The sequence below is a fragment of the Hakea prostrata genome, chromosome 8 (assembly GCF_041222555.1).
Source record: "Hakea prostrata isolate BN-2017 chromosome 8, UWA_Hpros_2, whole genome shotgun sequence".
In the NCBI taxonomy this organism is placed as follows: Eukaryota; Viridiplantae; Streptophyta; class Magnoliopsida; order Proteales; family Proteaceae; genus Hakea; species Hakea prostrata.
In genome coordinates, this window is record NC_142607.1 from 51,251,550 (window position 1) to 51,274,788 (window position 23,239).

General features: G+C 39.2%; 1 non-coding gene across 1 annotated transcript; it reads left to right on the forward strand.

Annotated features, from left to right (window-relative positions):
* The first annotated feature begins 11,437 nt into the window (after positions 1-11,437).
* LOC149008479 (small nucleolar RNA R71) lies at positions 11,438-11,544 on the forward strand. Its single transcript, XR_016175352.1, has one exon. It is a non-coding gene; the product is annotated as a small nucleolar RNA R71 (small nucleolar RNA).
* Positions 11,545-23,239: the final 11,695 nt, after the last annotated feature.

A 23,239-nucleotide genomic window follows, 5' to 3' on the forward strand; every position in this document is an offset into this window, starting at 1 on the left:
ACCGCTCCGAAACCGTTATCTTTTAAATGGGTTGTGTTCGGGTAGGGGGTTTCTCAGCCTGAAACTGCTCCCAATCAGACCGTTGCCCTAACCCCTTCCGATAGGGTCAGATATGATAGGGTTTCCCTAGCCAAACTCATCTAGACAAGTCTAGGTATGACATCTAGTAGTTGCGTAAAGTGCCAAGGGGCACCATAGGAATGCATCTCATACCACCTCCACCAGTGACCAGTGATAGAAACGCCAAAAGGGCAATCCCCAATCCACAAGCACACTTAGGCAATCACCTCATATCATGATTCCATAAATATCACAATCAAGTCGAACTCACAGTTGAATCAATCACATTCATTCAAGTATGCAATTTACATGATGAAACATATTCTGGAATTAAAAAAGTATAACATTATAGAAAAATTATAACTACAGTAGCTAACACTTGCATACAAGTCCTAGAATATCAAAGCATGTAATCGTATTAATTGTGAGTGAATGTACTCACCTTGTATTTGATTCGTAAACTCCAAAGTATGAGATCAAAGGGTAAGTCCAAAATCACCAAAACAACCCTAAACAAAGAAGTATAGAGTATAAGGATCAAACCCTAATGATCAGGGACAAAACAAATACAAAACAGAGGAAAGTTGATGTCACAGACTCCTTTAATTGCTTGGGCTTGGGCTTGGTTGCTTGGGGCGACCAAGGCAAGCGACCAAGTCTGCTGTGTATGGACAACAAACTTCAGATATGGTCGGAAACTCTTCGTTTGAGATCTAAACAATCTGAAATTAAAAGGAAAATTCTAAAATAGTATACTAAGACTATCTAGCATGATCTAAGCATCAAACATAGTCATTGGAGTGAAGATCTAATAAATCACATAATATGCTTGATCTCATGGATTCTCACGTAAAGACTAGAATGAATGGGGATTCTTTCTAGAGATAAGAAATCAGTATATCATGATTAGAAAATAACCTAGGAACAGATCTTACATAGATTAGAAATCAAACAACTCAAGTAAGAATAAATTATGGTCATCATGCTAGGTTAAACACCGAAATAACACCGTGCTTTCCACGAAAAGAATAGAGTGAATGGGAATTCACTCTAAGACTATGAGGATCAGAGATTAGGTCATTACAATAGTGTAAGACCTTCCTCACAATCACCACAATGGTTTAGAACAGTGATGAGAGTAGATCTAGAGAGAACGGAGGCAAATACTAAACTTTTAGAAGAATATTCAATGGAGGAATCTCTCACGGATGCTTGGAATCAACCTTGGGCTTGAAAAAGAAGCTCTAGGGTTCTTCTCATGTTCTCCAATAGCTAAGAGGCAAAGTGGTACGAATTAGATCGAAGTTTGAATATATAGGGTTCCAAAAACCTAACTTTTCCCAAAAGAGGCAATTTGACCCTGGCTAGCTTTGGTAGCTTGGCTTGGTCGCCTGGGGCAAACAAGGCAATCGACCAAGGCAGTGCCCTTAGGTCAATTTCTGAATTTTGGTCTCTAGAAGCCATATTCACTACTTGCGTCCTCTTCTAACATAAGAAAGTGTCTTACCTGATTATGTAGGACCTTCCGAGGGTGTCAACAACTCAAGGTCCATTTCCCAAGTCCATCTTCATTCAAGCTACATCTTCTCTCAAAGTCATTCAAGGTTTCCATAATGGAATCTTCATTATCAACCTCTTTCCATTAATTTTAGGTCAAACCCAATGGGTTCAAATGAGAGGGTCCACAGTTGTCTTCTACCTTGTCTTCGAGTCTTCAAACCTAAAGCATAGATTTTCAGGTTAGGGTTTGTGAGGGATTTCAAAATTATATTATTGTGCAATGTGGGTATATGATCGCCCTAAATTTGACCATGGGACTGTGGATCACACATTCGAATATCGCAGTTAGGGTACTAGCTAGGTGGATGTGACAGTGACTGTGCAAGATGTTCTGAATATTATAGGGAATATGATGCAACAACGGAGTACTTAGTTTAATCAAATGATGTAAGGGTTTATGACCATGCACAATGCAACCTGTGCTGGCCCAATGAACCCTAATGCAACTGGCACTTTTGCTACTATAGCTAATGTAGGCGGCTATGCAGTTGGACCTTATACAAATATGATGGAACATTTTCTGAAGATCAGGTGCCGAGTTTCACTGGTGTGACCAAGGATCCCCTATTTCCTAACAAGTGGATTTGAGAAATGGAGAAGGCATTTAAACAATCTGCAATGTCTTGAAACTAAAAAAAATATTTGTGCAAAGCAGAAGCTTCAGCATGAGGCTGATGTATGGCGGAATGCAACTCAACCAGTTTTGGAAGCATTGCATAACAACAATATTACCTAGGATGTGTTCAAGGATTCATTCTATAAGAATTACTTTCGTGAGTTGGTGAAGGATGCCAAGGAATCAAAGTTTATTGCACTTGTTCAGGGAGCAATGATGGTGTTGGAATACCAACGAAAGTTTGAAGAGTTATTCTACTTTGCTCCGAGTCCATGAAGGTGGATAGAGAGAAAGTGAAAAAGTTCAATAAGGGACTCAGACCTTCTATTAGGACATACCTCAATTCAGCTCACTCAGACCTTCTATTAGGACATACCTCTCAATTCAGCTCATAGAGAGCTATGACTATATTGTTCAGAATTCAAAGAAAGTGGAAGAGTCAGAGAGAGAATTACCATCTTTAGCGAGTTGTGCAAAATAAAAATAAAAACTAGCTATGTTGATAGAAGTGACAAGAGGTTTAATCGACCTGCTTCATACCCTACTCCATCTTCTCAGCCAAGGGGTGCAGGTTATGGCTATGGAAGTATGCAAGGGCAAGGTGGACATAGTGGTGTCAGTAGACCAATCGGTACTACTCAAGCTCCAAGACTTGTTTATGGTAATTTGAGGCCCATAAATCAGAGACCTCCAGTGATAGTACAAGTTGCAGGATAGAAGGAACCTACTTGTTACCATTGTAGACAGATAGGACATTATGCCAGTACATGCCCTCAAAGGACAAACCAACCGACTACAATAGTGGCTAAGCCAGAGATGAACAGTATAATTGGGACTGAACAAGATCAGAGTTACGATGTAGTGACAGGTACGCTACTCGTAGCCTCAATTCCTGCTTTTTTTATTTTTTTTATTTGACACTAGAGCATCCCATTCCTTAATATCATATGCATTTGTGAAGAATTTTTCTATGACATCTAAGAAGTTGGTCAAGCTCTCATGTCCTATCACGGGTTGCTTACCGGTCTTGAGTGCCCATGAGCCCAAGTCTACTACTGCAACCCTACCAATGAATGGCCCCCACAATGTGATTCATGTCCTCTCACAAGTTGGTTACCGGTCTTGAGCATCCACAAACCCCCATTGTTGCCATGGGTTACTCGGTCTCAATACCCTTCCCAATCGGGTCTGATATAACAAGGTAATCCTAGCCAAACACTGTTAGACAAGCCCTAGGTATGTCAACCAATAATCCAGGAAAGAGTCAAGGGGCATCATCGAAAAGTGTCCCATACCACCTCCATTGATGTCCTAAGACAGAAATGTCAAAAGGACATTCTCCATTCCCCAATTACACTTAAGCAATCACATTCCCAATCAGTCATTCACAAACACAACTGATAAATCATTACATAGGGAAATAACCATTTATACATGATCAAAATAATAAATGAATTACATGAACACATCCTACTGTAGTTACAGTACTTACAGCAATAATATAATTATAAGAAAATTAAAAGAACAGTAGTGTTGGTGCTATTTTTGCCGATCGCCTTGAACCGTAATTTCTCTCACCGAACTCCTCAGATCTGATTCGATCTGGTTTGCTCTTCGATCAATCAACCTCTCACTCCTGAAAGAAACAGAATCACAGTAAGAAACGGAGCCGATCGTCTTGATCGGCGTCTCGTCTCCGACGGTCTAGTCAGTATGGTGTCGATGGTGTTTACAGAGCTCTCTGGAGCTTCTCAAATGCTAGTAATGGAGTTCAATCAGAGTGAGCTTAGAGTTTTGGTTGATTCTAGAGACTTACCTTCCTACGGATCTTCTCTGGCTTTTATACTGGCTTTCCCGCTTATAATTCTCTTTCAATTATGACCATCAGATCATCGCTCCTTTTTGGACGTCTCTGATCATCTTGCCTTTATCTCTCAATCGAACCCGGTTGAAGTTGGTTTGACCAGTATAAATCGGTAATGGATATATTAGTTACAACAAGTAGTATGATCATGCAATCCAAATCAAATACACATGCATTTTAGGTTATTAGGGAACAACCATCCTTACCTTAATTAGCTTCGAAGAATTCTAGAGAAAGAATGAGGATAGGTCAAGTTTAGCAAATAAACCCTAAAGAAGCATTGTTCAATCATTAGGAACAAACCCTCGAAGAATGGAAGTCAAACAAATCAAAACAAACAAAAAAAATCAGCTACTATCATTGTGGGCAAACTGGCTGGGCAGCTTGGGCAATTGACCCAGGCAGACAACCTGGTGAATAGTACGAACAGAAACCCCAAATTTTGATCTGAAACTCAACTTCCAAGATTCAAAATACTCCAAGATTTTAAGGGAAACTCTAGAATAGTAATCTAAGACTATCTAGCATAGATTATGCATCAACAATGATCAAAAGGATAGAATTCTAAATTAATCAAAAACTAGGTTTTTACCGAAATCAATTCATGAATTCTACGAAGAGGCTAGAGAGAATGAGAATTCACTCTAGAAAGAAAAGAACAGTAGATCTTAGATAGAAATAATCATAAGAATGAATCTAGCATGCTTTAGAGATAAAAAAAATTGAATGACCACACATCCATGAAGATCTCACAAGATCTCTTCCTAAAATCAAGTTGTGTAGATCATAGGAACATTGGAGTGAATGCAGATTCACTCACAACTATAGAGATTGAGGAAGAGGTATTTGCAATGATACGAAACCTTCTTCATAATCACAGAGATGAGAAGAAATCAATAGAAGAATAAATCAATTGAAAAGAGTAGGAGTAATCACCAACCATAATGAAGAGCCAGGCTAAATCATACAAGTCAACCTTGGTTGAATAAGGAACGAGTGGAAGTTCTCCCCTACTTGGTTGGGAAACCATGAAGTAGATAAAGAAACCCGCAAGAGTCGATAAGAAAGATGAAACAGAAGGCAAGGTTCATCGGGTCAACAAAAACACCCAGAAAGAGGAAACTAAAAGACTGTTTGAAGCCAATCACATTCATAGACAAGGATTTGAAAGATGTACATACCCCTCATGCTGACGCTATAGTCATAAAAGTCAAGTTGTCCCAATCAGGATATATGCAAATACTGGATCGTCAACCTCCCCCCTATCATATGAGGCCTCTGATGGTTGAAGTTTGAGAATATTGTGATGACCCCTTGTGCAACTCATGTATTCGAGTTCGTAGGACCGTCGGTCGTGGCAGAAAGAACCATACAATTGGATCTATGGATCGACACACATCCTCAGGACACATTGGCAAATCAACATTTATGGTCAGGACCTCTCAGCATACAATGAGATCCTTAGAAGACTAACTCTGGCTGCCCGAGGAGCAGTGGTATCTCCAAAGCATATGAATATTAAATACCTGACCAAGAACGGAGTAGGAGAGAGCTCATTTGATCAAATGGCTTCTTGACTTCCTTGTTGCCGTCATAAAGTTTCTGGAACTCATTGATTGTAGGAAGAGGATGTTGTTTTTGGGTGCCGTTGTCTATGGCATCATCGTTATCGTGAGAAAATCCTTTCTTTGTTCATTCCACTTCGGCCCTGAGAGACTACTAATATATGCCAATAAAAGTAGACAAGCACTTTAGGGAGAACTTATGAGATTACAAAGAGGGGCGAGAAAGAAAGAGATAAACCTTTTTATATATATGAGAATGCAAAGACGAAGAGAAAGAAGTGCATGGCATGCCAAATTGCAAAGACTTGAAGAGAAAAATCAAATCTTTATCTGGCCTCCATGCGTGAAGTCCATCTTCATGCCTCGACATAGTGAGAACATACTCTTTAACATTTTTGAAAAAAGGTTAATGAAAACTTGTAAGATCTTTTTAATGAGAAGATTAAAATTCGATAGTCTTTTGGGAAAAGACTAAAACCATTAGATTTTTTTGAGGAGAAGATTGAAACTCAAACAGAAATGGAAAGATAAAACCACGTTTGTTTAGAAACAAGTGGGGCTGAAAACCACGTAGTCCCATTAAATAGAGCATCAAAAACCCTAAAATCAGAGATTTTACACTTAAGCCCCTGTCACTATGGGCAGATTGGCTGGGTCGATTGGCCCAGTCGACCCAGGCTAACAGCAAGCCCAAAATAGGGAATTAAAGCTCCAAACCTCAAGATTTTCAATGGGGCTTCTCCCAACTCAACAAGCAACTTACCTAGCATTTAGGGACCTTCCAAAACATGTCCAACTAGGCCTCAAGTCCAACAACCAAGCTCTTCAACACCAAGGTGCAGCTTCTTCTCCAAATCATAGAAGGTTTCCAAGTAGGGAACTCCATCATCAATCGTTTTGGATCAAACACCATATCTTCCATTGAGATGGCCCACAATTGCCTTCTTCCTTCACTTTGGGTCTTTGGACCTACAAACAAATGGGTTTCCGGGTTAGGGTTTGGGCTGGACTTCACACTGCCTAGGCACAGAAGGGAGGCTATCATACCGGAACGGACTATCTAATGCACGAAAGGGAGGAATCTGACTCCAAGTAGATGTGACTCAGTAAATGACTTACATTAGGTTAGGTATAACCCTGACATGCACCAATACTCATGCCAATGGTGGTGAGAGATAGTGTTGACCTAAACCCCAACCATGGAATGTCCGAGATGGATGTAGGACCCAATTACCGCGGAGAACCCAAAAGACGTACTTCAGAGCCATGAGGGAAGAGTGAATGAGACCTACCCAGAGAAGTATGGTGTCTTATCTTAATGTGTGTCTACCATTAGAGGCCTGCATATATAGAATTAGAAGCATACTTGCATACATTTTCATATCATTGCATCATGCTTGTTTTGAACTGCTTGTAGTTGTTTATTGTGATTGGACTACTTATGAAGTTCTATTAAGCTCACCCTTTAGGGATATGTTTTTAGATGACTTTGCAGGTTTGGAAGAGATCTCGTGCACCAGCACGGAGGGCCATTCCTTATTTGATTCAGTTGCAAACTCGATGGGAGAAGCTAGTGACTGATGGTACGACCCATACACTTGTATGGACTACTTTTGACGGCTCCTATTGATAGCAGTAGACACTCCTTTGTTTGCCATTGTGTGAGTTAGATGTTGATCCGAAGATGCAAGTTCACAAGCCCAAGGTGAAGAAGACGAAGATTGAAAAAGAAGGAGAAGACGAAGAGCCTATGGAAGACTGATTTTTTACTAGACTTAGTCTTATTTTTGTTCTTAGTTTATGTTCGGTTGTAATAACTTTAGAGTTACTTTTAAGTTTTGATCTACTCTTCCACATTGACCCATAGAATTATTTTCCGCTATACTCTATAGTTGTTCTTTGATTGGTATCATTTTTATTCCATACAATGATTATACTTTAAGGTTTATTCTCTGATTTGTTTCTTAATATATTTGAACATTGATCGTGTCGCTAACCAATCAAAAATAAAATCCTATACTAATCTAGCAAGCAGAAAGTACGGGGTCGAACTATGGGGAACTAAAAGGCTAAGTTACTAAAATTGAATTTAACAAAACTAAATTTAAACTAAATCTATTAACTAATGTAAAACGTTAACTGTGAATATGTGAAGATCTTTGGGATTTCGAATCCCCAATGCTTTTCCCTAATCGATATAACTCTACACTTCAAAGTAAATTAGGGATGGTCTTCCTAGATATGCCCTATCTTCGCAAGACTATCGTCCTTTCGCGGAAGCTTGGCACGCTTAGTTCGCTGAGTTATAGAACATCTTTGGCCAAACTCAAACACAATCAACTAGAAGATATAGAACAATCAACTTAATGAAATAAGCATGGTTCATCTACATCCCAAAGCAAAGGAACTAGCTACTCATTATTACAAAGTTCATAAGAAAAATAAAGATGAAACATAGGGAGAGAGAGAGAGAGATGTGGTCTTCTTCTTCAGCAATGAGAGAGATGAGAGCCGCATTCGCCGTCCTCTTTTCTGTGGTTGGCTTTTCTTTTATGTCTCCCGCACACAATGAACCTCTCTTTACCCATCGATTTGACCTTTATTCTTTTGGAATTTGGAAAAACTCAAAACTGGAAAGTTGTCGATATTTTCAATATCGTTCCATAACATCTTGGATCATCAAAATCCAAGCTCATACGAGAGAGATATGCTCAAAATACTGAAGGTAGATCTGTTTACCCGATTTTCAGATTTATTACCAATTTTGTTCCTTAGACCTCCACCTATTTCCAATTTGGCTAAGATCTCACTTTTCATGATTTCTTAAGCAGCAAGATTGAATGTCATGATTTAAAATCCACCAATATCTAATATATTTGCCAACTTTACTCCATATTATCTCTAATATCCAAAATCTCTTTATTCCTGAAAAATACACAAAAATACTCGATTAGCTCTCTTTAATTAAATAAGTATGGGGAATTAAATCAAATAAATAATGGTAAATGCATGCTTATCAAATACCCCCACACTTGAGTGTTTGCTAGTCCTTGAGCAAAACAAAAAAATAAAACTAATACAGAAAATAAAGAAAGAAAAACCTAACTCACTTTCGTAGGAATCACGGTTGCACTTAGCATGTGCAACAAGCCTTTAAACCCCTAGGTTACCCTAGTGGACGAGTTGTGTCTCGTGATTGTTTGCAGAGAATATACACACAAAATTCTTAAGTGCTCTTCTAATTATTCTTGCAGTAGTAAGAGTAGAAAGATAGATTCCAAGACAAAGACACTCCATTAAAGATTGAAGGGAATATAGGCACCCCCACACTTAAGCTCTTTACACCCTCTCTTGAGTCTAGCTCTAGGCAAACAATTTAATCGAGAAGTCTCTTCTTATCTTCAGTCTACCAGTTCACCCTCAGATAAGACTAAACTAGATACTAAATAATACCAAGAACTCAAGCTCTAATCAATATTGACCTTCTTAGACATTTCACCTTTATAAGCACATTAATTCACTTCTTTCTTTAATGGTCACAGTTCTAGTCCGTTCAATGTCTTGCATCTTAAGCTTTCTAAATGGCCTATGTAACGAGTGTTGGGTCAGCCGCTCTCAAGCCAGATGGCCTTAAGGGACTAGATGTAGAATACCCCTCGAACTTACTTACTCAAGCCAACTAGGCTACAGGCCAAAACTAGACCAAAGACACCCCAACTGTTTGACGCGAAGCACGATGTTGGTGACACCGAGACCCAGTTACTAAGAAGGAGGTCTAACCTTTAAACTTCAGCATTTTTTTTTCTTTTTCTTTTTTCACATTATACTTCAATTCACTTCACATTAAATAGTCTAAAATCGGTCTCAACTTGTCACCATAAGCACAAGGCAATACAAGATAACTAGATGGTCAAACCTTTTGGACTACCTGGAATTCCTATTTTCTGATTCAACTTCAGTCTCAAAATGTAAAACCCATTACTATTCTCTCAAGAGGGTGTTCATTACATCAGATGGGATTTCTAAAACACTTAAACTCTCATTTTGTATCTAAGCAAGGAATTAAAACATTTATCTTACCAAAGCCAGAAAAAATTGAGAAAAATTGGGCACTTTTTATCTTTGTGACAATGCTCTACCAACTATCAACAAGTCTTACTCGAGTTGACACCCCCCCCCCCACACTTAAATTATGCAATGACCTCAGTGCATGCAAAAAAAATAATAGAAGCAAATAGAGGAAAAAGTGTACCCGATGTTTGAACTCATGATAGAGCACGCAACAGTAAAACCTAACAACAAACAAAGAAAATAAAGGAAAAAGAACAATAAATAATATCTAAACATAGGGTTGCCTCCCATAAAGCGCTAAGTTTAGAGTCTTCAGCCAAACTCAGTAAGAAGCAGCCAATGGAGGTGGAAGCTCAAATCTAAATGTGAATGGTGAATGCTCTAAAGAAGTGGAAGAGTCCAACGATGTGTTGACTTCCTCAATATTTAGGTTAGATTCCCCAAATGGCAAGTAATGTTGTAGGGGATCATCAATAAGCATGTTTGGAATATAATCAACCACTACCTCATCAATAAAGTGAATTGCAAAGCACTCTTCATCTCTATTTGGGCTTAAAGATACATTCTTTATAGAATCTGGAATTGAGGACTTAAGAGCTTCAGGGAAGGGGGCTTTGGGAGTGTAAGATTTAGGAGTAGGACCCTCTACAATCGGAATGTGCAACCCCTTACAAGGAAATTGATGGGAAATACTCACAGGTGATGTTTCTTTACTAGGCTTGTGGGCATCATTGCCAGTCTCATGGGTCAAATCAACCTCTTCTCAACTCTCAAGATCAATGGGCAATGGCTTAGGAGTAGGCAAAGGTGCATAATATTCCTTCCCACTACGTGTCACAACCGAGACTGCTTGGACTTGTTCTTTCCTAAACCCAATTTGATGATTAGGGTTACCTATTGGTTGAATAGGTAACTGGCCAACCTCCCTCCTACTGATGACATCAACTAGTTGACCAAGTTGGGTTTCCAATTTGTTAATGGATTGAGAATGAGAATGTAACAATTGAGTGTTTTGCTCTAGTCCACCAAGCGCCTTTAGCACTTTATCCTCAAATGATGAATTATATTAGGGTTGTGGAGATGATGGTAGCTCATTCCTATAGGCATTTTGTTGCAAATTAAATGGAGGTGGCCTATAAGGTATTTGATTAGAGGGATTGGGCATTGAGTTTCGCCATGAAAAATTCGGGTGGTTTTGACATCCTGGGTTGTAGGTATTGGAATATGGATCATTACCCAATTTAGAGACTCCTTGGGCCAAATGTGCATGCTCCTTAACAAACTCAGGGTCTTGTGTAGCCAAATAGCACTCACTGACATGATGGGATATGCTAGAACATAAAGCACATGCTTCAATCTGATTAGGTGGAGAGAAACTTGTAGGAAGTGGAGATGGGGTTTGTTGTCCTAATGACAAGAGATAATCCAATTTCTTAGATAGCAAGTCAACCTTAGCACTCATTTCAACGGCAGGATTGATCTCATAGAGACCGCTCCTCTTTCGTTGCCCAATGGATGGAATCTCAATCCTAGCTGCTGAAGCATGGTGTTGGGAGTTTTCACTAAGGGTCTCAAAAAGTTCCCATATATGCCTCATTCTCATTCTTGTGCATGAAAGTCCCACCACAAGAAGAATCAACCATTTGCCTATGTCAGTCTCTAAGGCCATCATAAAAGCATTGAACCCATTGCCATTTAGGAATAGCATGATGGGGGCACTTTCTAGGTAATTCTTTTAGTCTTTCCCAAGCCTCATGAAATTGTTCTCCTTCTTGTTGGGAGAAACTTGTTATGGCTCTCCTAATGCTATTGGTACGGCCAATGGGGAAGAACTTTTTAAGGAACTCCTGTTGCATTTCTACCCAAGTGGAAATTTTAACATTGTCCAAAAAATGAAGCTAATGCTTAGCTTTCTTTAAGGGAGAATGGAAAAAGAAGTAACCTTAAAGCATCAATTGAGAGGTTTTGAATTTTAACTGTGGATGACACCTCTAAAAACTCATCTAAGTGCTTATAAGGCTCTTCATTGGCAAGTCCATAAAAAGATGGTAGCATTTAAATCACACTAGATTTGATCTCATATTGAGCCGCCTCTATGTTAGGCAACTTAATATAAGAAACCGGAGTATATATCGTAGGAATGAAATGCTCACTCAAGGGCCTCATTGGAGGCTCATAGTTTGCCATGGTTCTTTGCCTTCTAAGGTTGGCCAAAGTCTCTTCTAACTCTACGTCAAGTGGAGTCAACTCAGGGTTTTGGGACCGACGACCATGCATACACACAGAAGAATATAAAAAAAAAAAGAATAAGTTAAATAAGTAAAATTAAAAGAAAATAACTATAGCAAAAGGGAGAGTTTAGGACGTACCCTGAGCGCAATCCATGTGATCTTTCGAACAAAAGTTACACATGTGGGATCTGAGGGATGGGGATTTTTAAAAATTAACCTAAACAACCCAATCTAATGCAAATATTACAATTGAAAAGTCCTAAATACAATTATATCTAAGAAATAAAAGATAACAACCTAAACTAATTATCGAATCGCTACTCTTGCAGTTACCTACAAAACAAATGAAAAAGAGATTAGTTAAATAAGCAAAGAAAAATAAAAAATAAAAAACACTAAAATTACTCTAAAAATTATGCCTAATTGACAAAAATAATCCTAGCAACCGTGCTTTGAGTCCCCGGCAACGGCGCCAAAATTTGATCGTGTCACTAACCAATCAAAAATAAAATCCTACACTAATCTAGCAAGCAGAAAGTACGGGGTCGAACTATGGGGAACTAAAAGGCTAAGTTACTAAAATTGAATTTAACAAAACTAAATTTAAACTAAATCTATTAACTAATGTAAAATGTTAACTGTGAATATGTGAAGATCTTTGGGATTTCGAATCCCCAATGCTTTTCCCTAATCGATATAACTCTACACTTCAAAGTAAATTAGGGATGGTCTTCCTAGATATGCCCTATCTTCGCAAGACTATCGTCCTTCGCGGAAGCTTGGCACGCTTAGTTCGCTGAGTTATAGAACATCTTTGGCCAAACTCAAACACAATCAACTAGAAGATATAGAACAATCAACTTAATGAAATAAGCATGGTTCATCTACATCCCAAAGCAAAGGAACTAGCTACTCATTATTACAAAGTTCATAAGAAAAATAAAGATGAAACATAGGGAGAGAGAGAGAGATGTGGTCTTCTTCTTCAGCAATGAGAGAGATGAGAGCCGCATTCGCCGTCCTCTTTTCTGTGGTTGGCTTCTCTTTTATGTCTCCCGCACACAATGAATCCCCTCTCTTTACCCATCGATTTTACCTTTATTCTTTCGTAATTTGGAAAAACCCAAAACTGAAAAGTTGTAGATATTTTCAATATCGTTCCATAGCATCTTGAATCATCGAAATCCAAGCTCATACGAGAGAGATATGCCCAAAATACTGAAGGTAGGTCTGTTTACCCGATTTTCAGATTTATTACCAATTTTGTTCCTTAGACCTCTACCTATTTCCAATTTGGCTAAGATCTCACTTTTCATGATTTCTTGAGCAGCAAGATTGAATGCCATGATTTAAAATCCACCAATATCTAATATATTTGCCAACTTTGCTCCATATTATCTCTAATATCCAAAATCTCTTTATTCCTGAAAAATACACAAAAATACTCAATTAGCTCTCTTTAATTAAATAAGTATGGGGAATTAAATCAAATAAATAATGGTAAATGCATGCTTATCAAACATTGAATATTCGTTGCTTGTGATTGTGTTATTGTGCAATGTGGGTATATGATCGCCCTAAACTTAACCATGGGACTTGTGGATCACACCTTCAGGTATCGTGGTTAGGGTACTGGCTGGGGGGACGTGACAATACCAGTTGGGTGGATTTGACAGAAGTTCCACAAAATTATCCAGAAGAAGGCATCTTCTCTTCACCAACACATGCTCTTTGACCTTATAGCGGTCCACAGCCACCTATTGCATTAGAATAATACGAAAATAGGGTTTAGGGGGCTTTAAATAAGGTGTAAGGGCTAAAGAGGTAAATCTTCCCATACCAATCAACCTCTGGGGTGTCGGTGACTTGGCCAATCAACTGCCTTAAGTGACCATCACCCAATACTTTGTTGTACTTGGGCATTTCGCCCTCTCAATTGATTACAAACACTAGTGTAGGCCTATGGATCAAGTAGAAGGCTCATACCTGACTCAATGGCATCCTTTAACTCTATATTCCTTGAGCTGGATATTCATCTACCCAAACCATCCAGATTTTGATTGGATCTTCTTCCGGTTCCCAATATGGCAGGTGTATCACCATCTTCATCTAGGTCCATGGGTTCTAGGGCTAAATCATGGGCTTCAATTCGGATGGCCCATAACTTCATCCTATTGGATACTTTGGTTCTCGGACTTTCAATTTGGGTTTCGAGTCAAGATCACGGGGTTATCACATTTAGTGCGTGTCAAGGAACTTCCTACCCCAATGCAGGGGGTTCATCTACGTCATCATATATGCTAGGTCCAGATATCCTTCCTATGGAATCGGCCTGATATCCTTACCTATCTAGGAAATGTCGCATCCTATGGAACCAACCAACTTGGACTACACCCTCCATTAACCCTATGGTCACCCACATATTCTAGGTAGGTTACCTCATATCCCCTCATCTACTCTAATAGGTTATTGGACACACATGAGCCCCTTATTATATGAAACCCTACCATGAATGACACATGGTCTGTTTGTGCCCCCTTATCTACTCCAATAAGTTGGCGCCCAAAACCTAACATTGTTGTCATGGGTCACTCGGCTTCAATACCCTTGTCAAAAGAGTGATAGCATGATATGGGATTCTAACCATGCATCTAGACACCTAGAGCATATGCACATATAAAATTTATATGAAATGCAAAGTATCAAGAGCAATGGTCCAACCCACAACTTTGGATAGAGTATATACATATGTATGCATTATCCTCCCATTCTCATCATATATTATCATAATTGTAATTGAAAGTAAACAACAAAGTAACAATTACAAAATAAATCATGTTACTACCTATGCATGCATGCCCTACAACAATAGTCACCCATACATACAACAAGCATGATAATCATGAGATGAAATATGAGTTAAATACATAATCATATAAAATTGTCTCCTTCACCTAGAACGGGTTAGCACTCTCCACGAGGCCAAAATGTGAGCAATTGCAAATAATTATCTAAGACCTAGCAAAATCAGTAGAACAATTGAATTACAAATTGGAACCAAATCTGACAATGACCAAACATTGCCATCCAATCAGCCAATTGACCACCCCTTGGGTGCAAACATGTTCGTCCTCTTTCTTGCTTCACTTCAAACTCCCAGGTTTTTGGGGTTTTGGAGCCACAATGGAACGATGATTATGCCCCCAAAAACACTCCCAAAACATTCAACAAAGTCTCCTAACATAAACCCCCCAAATTTGGTTAATAGAGAGCTTCATGCGGCCATCTTTGAGATGACAAATCGATCTCAAATGGGGGAAACAACACAAATTATCACTCAATGGGGTTGGGAGAGATGAAGATGAACTTCAAATCATCATCAGTGACATTTGTCTACTGCAACTACCAACATTCATCATCATCAATGCCAACAACCACCAAAAATATCTCAATAGAATAGTTGAAAAAGAGAGATTGAGGGTTTCTTTACCTCAAGATGCCTTTATCCTGGCGGTTCTCACTTCGGCACTACCCAACTTGTAAAGATTCCTTCAACTCCTAAGCTCTCAGCCGCCAAAAACATAAAATATTTGTTAGTGAGTCAAAAGAGCAATAAAATAGGGTTTCAAACATCAAAATCCCAAAATTGCCCTTTTCTAGGTGGGGGATCAATTAATTGGACCAACAGTGTGAAATCCCCCGGATTTCTAACCCTTTAACACATTGTTTCAGGACCGCGATCCCGAAACTCTAGTCAACGACAACTATGGGCCATCCAAGTCTACCCCGAAGGCTCGAAAGTGGACCCAATGTTAATGGATGACCTTAGTGATGACTCGACCACTCTTTTAGAGTTTAAGAGGAGAGAGAAGGTCAATCACAAAGCATTAAAAAGATGATTTTCGTACGGCCGTAAATCAATGAAGGAGAATTCAAACGATGAAGTAAATATACCCAAACGTAGGTATTGAAAAGACCTTTCTTTCAAGCCGAAAATCACCAAAATTGGACCTTGTTTGAGGGGTCAACCAAGGTATGGTCAATCGGACCAATGGACTAGTTTGGATCGACCACCCATCCCCAAATTCGGGGCAGTTTTGGGAGTTTGGGTTTAAAAACCCTATTTTATGATTCCACTCACCTTAGAACACATTTTCTAATGCTAGAGTGGGGCTGAGACTTGGAGAGGAGGAGAAACCAAGAGGGATTCAAGATTCCATCCACATGAATGCACGTCGAGACCCGAATGATTGCAGAATCATTGAGAAAGGTGAGTGTTCTTCAACTTCTCCTCTAAACCTAGGTTTATGATGTTTCCTTCACAATGAATGATAGATTTCAGTAGTTGGGGTATATTTAATGCTTGGAATGCTTTCCATTAGTCTTATTTATGTTTCCCTTTAGTTTCGAGTGATGTGTATGCGGTTCGTTGCGAGCAATTTCACATTGAACCTCTTAGAGATGCTCGCAAGCACTCTTGAGAGCCGAATTTGGGGCTTTTAATTTAAAGCCTAGTTGGGACAAATTGTTGATACTTTTAGGACCTTATTACTATTAATTATAAGTCCCCAAAGTCTCGCTTCGATCCAATTTCAAATCAGAGGTGAAATATGGATTTTTGGCCGAAACTAGGTAGACGGGGGGTTGAACCCGTTCAACTGGTCATGTAAGCCTATGCAGCCGGCTGTTCAACCAGTCCTATCCAATAAGTGTATTTTGGACTTCTTTTGAACCCCAATTGATTCCCAATTAATACTTACTCTTTCTCTTATGCAACTAGGGTTATTTTAAGCCTAATTACATACACTTGGGTGTGATTTGTGGAACTTTGGGGAGCTTATACTAACTTGAAAGGTGAGGAATATACTTAACCTTATCTTGCATGTTTAATGATGTTAATTAAATTTCATTATTGGTATCTTGCATTGCTTTAGTATTTATTATCTCGTGATTATGTGTGTGACTTTGCGCGAATGAAAGGTAAGAAAATATGTTTATTTCTATGTTTTCTTAAATCTTGTGAATGATGTTATGAGAATGTATGGAATTGGTTTGAGACTTAGTTCTCTTATATCTATCTACCAACTAGGGTTGTGGGTTTTCCCATTACACTAGTGACCTTACATGAGTATGCATCTAGACCTAAGTACATGAGTGCTAGGTGTCTAGAAGTGTTTGGCTAGATAACCTCATGAGTACTACTACCCTTCCGGTAGGGGTATTGAAATTGGCTAACCCATGATGTCAATGGATGGGTCTTGTGAGCATCAAGTAGGCCCACTACCATCATGAGATGGTAGAGTTGCATATGGATAAGGGCTCATGGGCGCTCAAGACTGATAACCAACTTGTGAGAGGACATGGAGAGCATCATGTCCATTATATGTGGATGACCATAGGGTTTAGAAATGGAATCCAATAGATGCCTCCCGTTGAGGATCCCACTCCTAGGTGGAAAAGGATATTGAACCGAGTTGGTTGGTGCCATAAGGGAAGTATCGGGACCATATATAGTACAAGACCATATGACTATGCATTGGGCCTAGAGTAGTCCTTGACACGCACCAGTTCTCATGCCAAATGGTGAAGTGAGAGAGTGGTGACTTATATCCCCAACCACGGATTGATGTGATTTGACCCAACAATCGTGGAGAACCCAATAAACGTCTGTTGTTGAAGGAGAGTGATGAGATAGCCCAGAGGAGACTGGTGTACGACTTAATGCGTGTCTACCATAGAGACTTCATGATAGAGTTAAGAGCATAATATCATAATCATTCATATATCATACCGTTATCATTAATTACATTATCGATATTAATGTTATATGTGTGGTGTCAGATTTTGTGAGCAAATGCATGATATGATGTTGAGTCACTGAGTTTTGTTGAACTCATTCATTTTATATGTGTGTTTTAATTAGAATATATTGCAAGTTATGAGGACTCCTTCCAAATGGAGGATTCATCACCGGTAGACTTTCTTGAAGGAGTGACCAAAGAAGATGAAGACTCGCATGGAGCTTCGTGCCCATGTCAAGATTGTTCCTATGGGGCTGGATTCTATTAAAGGATTTTCAGTTTAATTCTGTTGCAAACAAACTATTTCTCCTTTAAACTTTGATTTTCTTTCTATTAACTTTAGTTAATGGATGATTGTAAACTATTGATAATTCAAATATGATAACTTGTTATTAAACTTGATTTATTCTTGTCCTTGGATTATACTATGTCATGTGTTTGTATGGGTTTGTCACTGAACCGAGATCGTGTAGTGTATCAGCCCTCTATAATTTCACAATTGAAAATGGTTTCCCTCAGGCTTTGGTTGGGAGACTCCCCTAAACTTCCTTGATTCAATGGTAATATTTACAAGGGCATTGGGGTCTTCCAACCTCGATTTCTATACTTCCTAAATCAACCTTCCTAAACTATCTGGGTTAGCTTTCTCTCTCCTTCCAAAATCATTTATTGTGGTCGGGTCATCTCCTATCTCATCTACATCCATGGGTTCAACTCCTGAATCCATGGCCTCGACTCAAATCGCTCACAGTTGTCTTCTACTGGTACTTCGAGTTTTGGACCTGAAGTGATGGGTTATTGGGTTAGGATTCTAGGGAATTTCACAAGTTAGGTATAGAAGTGAAGGCTTATGCGCTCAAGAAAGCCTTATGCTAGGCCTAGAACCTAGGCCTTCTAAATCTAATTGTAGAAGGGGACAATGTAAAAGTAATCCAACTAATCAAGTATCTAGATTTGGAACCTACCTAGAGAATTTGAACTATTATTCAGGATAGTCGTTATTACTTGGCAACTTCGTTTGTCTCCTTTCTCCTCTTAGACATTAAAAGAAGGGAATAATGCAATTGAGAGGAGCCCATTCTCAACAAAGTCTTTGGAGTGTTACAGCCCTCCCCCCCCCCCCCCCAAAGAAAATCGTACTTGATCGATATTATTGGACAGCTTAGGTTGTAACGTGGGCCGAGGTCTTAAATTTAAATAAACCCACATTTCACCCAACAAGAAAAAATACATTGATTAAATGTATCCAAGACCACTCATAAGTCTCTAACAAGTCAATTTGCCAATAGAAAAATTAATGGGTCCCAAATTCACAATCATTTGTAATTTCTTTATTTCTCATTTAATGATCAGAAATCTCCTAACGAAGACTCCATTTGGTATTTTACTAATATTTGGTATGACATCGAATGTATTTGTCTCATGCTAATCCAATGCTGAACTTCAGTGGTACGGATTTGTTAGTATTAATATCATACCATATCTATCCGATACAAAATGAATTCGTTTCAAATTAATTACTGCAGAATAATTTTTGGATGTTTGTATACCTTGGAGTTGGAACTTACAGTGGAATACTCCATTAATGAATTGGTTTTTCTTTGCACTTGCCATACACTTTTACTATATTTGGCAAGCATGCAACCAATACATTCATAATTTAAAAATCCCAAACCCAATGACATCCTTGACGCCATAAATTTTCTGGATTCAAACACTACAACAAACCCACCCAACTTAACAAGCATGCATGACTCCACCACTTTGATTCATAAAACATACAATATTGTCATTCGGGTAACTACTCTTCCCTCCCGCTTTCAATGTCACTAGCACAAACTGATGTGGTTTTAATGGCTGCAGGGGTACAGTCACCTGGGCTTAGAGGTTGGACATGGGGGAATTATTTTGGTCCATAACAAGCAGCATGTACATAGTAAGGTGGACTCCTGCACTTTTGCTAGCAAAGTTGAGGTGATCCTGTCTCTTGCCTTGAATTTCTTCCAAGAGAATTGCTGCCCATGGCTTGTCACTGGCATCTGTCTGGAGAATACGAGTACCTGTGGAAGGAATGGCTGATGGAGGGAGATCTTGAGCAATTTGTTTGATTTTCTTAACGGCTGCAGTGTGCTGATCAGTCCATGGAGGGGCATTTTTCTTGAATTGGCCATACAACAACTGTGTGTACTCCGCTTTGCGAGGAATGAATTATGTCATGTAGTTGGCAATGCCAAGAAACTTGTGGAGCTGAGAAATGGTAAGAGTATTAGGGAAATCCAAAAGAGATTTGCCAATATGAGACTAGAGAGCATAAGATCCATTATTGAGGGTGACTCCAAGGAAATCAATGGAGGAGATTACCAAAGTGAACTTTGTGGGGGATAACATGACACCTGCTTCTTTGGTGACCATCAAGTCTTAGCATGGCCTTTTGGAAGAGAGAAGGAGTTGTTTTGAGTCCAAAGGGCATGACTGTCCATTGAAGATGGTGTCCTGGAATGCAGAATGCGATTTTGTGTTGTTCTTCAAGAAAAATACCCAGTTGCCAAAATCCTGCTTTTAAATCAAATTTACTGAAAATTCGAGTAGAAGATAATTGTGCCAAGAGTGTTGGTCTGTGAGGCAGGGGAAATTTATCATCTGTAAGGAAAGCATTTAAAGGTTGGTAGTTGATCACAAGATGAAGCTTTCCACGAACTTGTTCTGCTTGCTTGTTTACATAAAATGCTTCACAGGCCCATTGAGATGAAGTTGGTTCAACCAATTGTTGGGCTAACAACTGCTGAATTTCTTGCCGAGCCATAGCAAGGTGTGTAGGGTTCATTCTAGAATGACTTGCCTTTGTCGGATTTACATCTTCATTTTTCTTGAAAGGAAGTCGAATGTAGAATGCTGGATTATGCCAAAGAGGATGGTCACATTTCTGGAGGAATTCTGTATGACTGGAGGCACAACAATCTCGTAAGAATTGTTGTTGAAGATCATCCAAGGGAAGTGTAAGGAAAAGCCTGGGTATTGTGGTCCAGGGTAAGAGCTATCCTTTGTAGGTAAGACCAAATTGGCCCCACCGAAGAGAGGATAATTTGAAGGATATCAAATCCAATGAGCAAATCCTTGCCTGGAAGATGAGAACCCAATATGGTGTGGTGAACAACAAGGGTTGGAAAGAGCTTTATCTCAATGGGGTTCTTAGTTATGAGATCTACGGAAACAGATTCCCCATTTGCTGCTAAGAGAGGTTGATGGCATGTCTTCCATGAATCAAGAGGGAGGATATTAGGGGAAAGCATGGTAAAAGACGCTCCCGTGTCAAAATATGCAATGACTTTGGTTGGTTTGGTCCATGTTGTTTCTTGGATGGTCACAAGGGCTAATGGAAGGATGACAGAGGTAGATTTGCACTATACTCTAGGTTGAGAAGGAAGGGAAGGCAAATTTGATTCTGCTGGAGAGGTTACCTGATACATCAGTCCTTCTTCTTCTTCTTCATCAGAGGTAGAAAATTTCGAGTCTGAAAGATCTTCCGGGAGATCAATCATGAAGAGGGTTGCATCATCTTCTTCATCACAGAGGCTATAAAGAGGCATCAATATCATCGAAAGAGGTAGAATTGAGGAGGAACTGATGAGCCATCTGGATGAGCTTTTTTTTCTTTTTCTTGAGGTCTTTTATGGGGCAATGTTTGCAAAATGACCTTGCTGTCCACAGACATAACATTTTTCGGAAGTCTTCCCACGAGATTTTTTCTTTCGAAGAAACTTCCAATGCCTGTGGGATTTTTTCCGGAGAATAGATCTATCTTTCTTAGAGCGATGCTTGTCATACTTAGAAGAATCTGTAATCACCTTTTTAAAATGAGACTTCTTCTTGGTAGGACACATACAATTGGAATCCTTGCACTTGATCTGCAGGTGAGAGGTATTGCATGAAGTTCCAAGCTTAACTTGTGTTTTCTCCCATTGCTGCAGGAATGTATGTTGTCGGCAAAGCTTATCCAGAGAAGATAAGATAGCTTGGTAGAGTTGGCCAACAGAACTAGAATCAATAGTTTGACCTTTTGTTGCAAGATCTTTGAGAGCATCGGTACCAAGAGGTTCAGGAAATGAGTTAATAAAGACTTGCTTCAGATTCTGGTCATCAAGTCCACCAAGGGCAAAGAACTTTGAGAGCATACACTTGTAATGTTTCTAAAGGTCTTTCCTGTCTAGGGAACAACATTTCATCTTCAGGAAATCTTCTCTTTCTTGAACATTACGTTCAGTTAAGTCTCCAAGGAATTGGCTGTACAGAGTGTAAATAAATTGTGACAAAGGTAGCTATGCCCATTGTAATTGTCTATAAGCACCAAGACCAAGATACCATTCCCTTAAAGCACCGGTTGTATGAGTCAGAAATTTACAAATGGTTGTGTTGTCTGAAGAACCTTCATGTAATCGTTCTGCCGTGAGCCAAGCATGAAACTCTTAAAAACGAGAGGGCCATTCGAAGAATGGGGAATATCATCCAAAGTGAAGAAGTGCTTTGGCTCATGATTTCCAAAAGGAGTATAGGCAGGTGTGAATGGTACTTGTTGTGGTGGCATCGGATCCTCTGGAATAGGGTCATCCACAATAGGGGCATCTGGGGTGGAACCATTTGGATTGGTAGAAAACAGATGTTCCAAAATAGAATCTTTAGATGTTTCAGATTCCTTTTCAAAATCATGCTCAGATAGGCTAGAAGATTCAGTGTTTGCAGAGAGAACCATGAATTTTGGGGTTTGAACATGGGTTTGAAGAAATGAAGATAATACATTGGGATTAGTTGGTGGTTCCAGAGATCCGCATGGGGGTGTAGGAGAGTTTGGTGGAGGCTTTCTCTTTGCCAGATTTCACTGTTGTTCACATACTTCCAACAGGAGATCTGTAGGAAATTCCCTTTCATAAGGAGAATGGGTTGGAAAGCCAGAAAGTGAAGGGACTGGAGCTGAGGAAGATTGTTGGTCAAACTCTCGCAATAAGTCAAAAGACAGATAAGATGGTGTAGAAGGTGAGGGTGGAACATATTGAAATGGTTTCGTCACCTTCTTAGGCATGTACTGAGGGACAATGGGAACAGAAGAACTAGGAACTGTAGCTGTGGCTTGTAATTTTTGTAACTGTTGCTACTTGTATTGGAATTGAGATTCATAAAATCTTTTCTCCTTTTATTTGGCTACCATGGTAGAAGATACTGCTTGGACATTTGGATTCATGACAAGCTGCATAAGTTCATTGTGCAATTGTTCAACCTTGCCTTTCAAGTATCGAAGATCATTATTGATTTGCAAGAGCTACATGGAAGTATTTCCTTGATAAGAAATAAGCTTTTGCAAGTATTGATTTTGAACAAGGGAATTCTCTGCTTGCCAATTAAGCTGCTTCTAAGGAAGAATTTTCAATTTTGTGGCCATCTGGAGAAATAGTGTTGGGAGGAGTAATCTTCCACACACG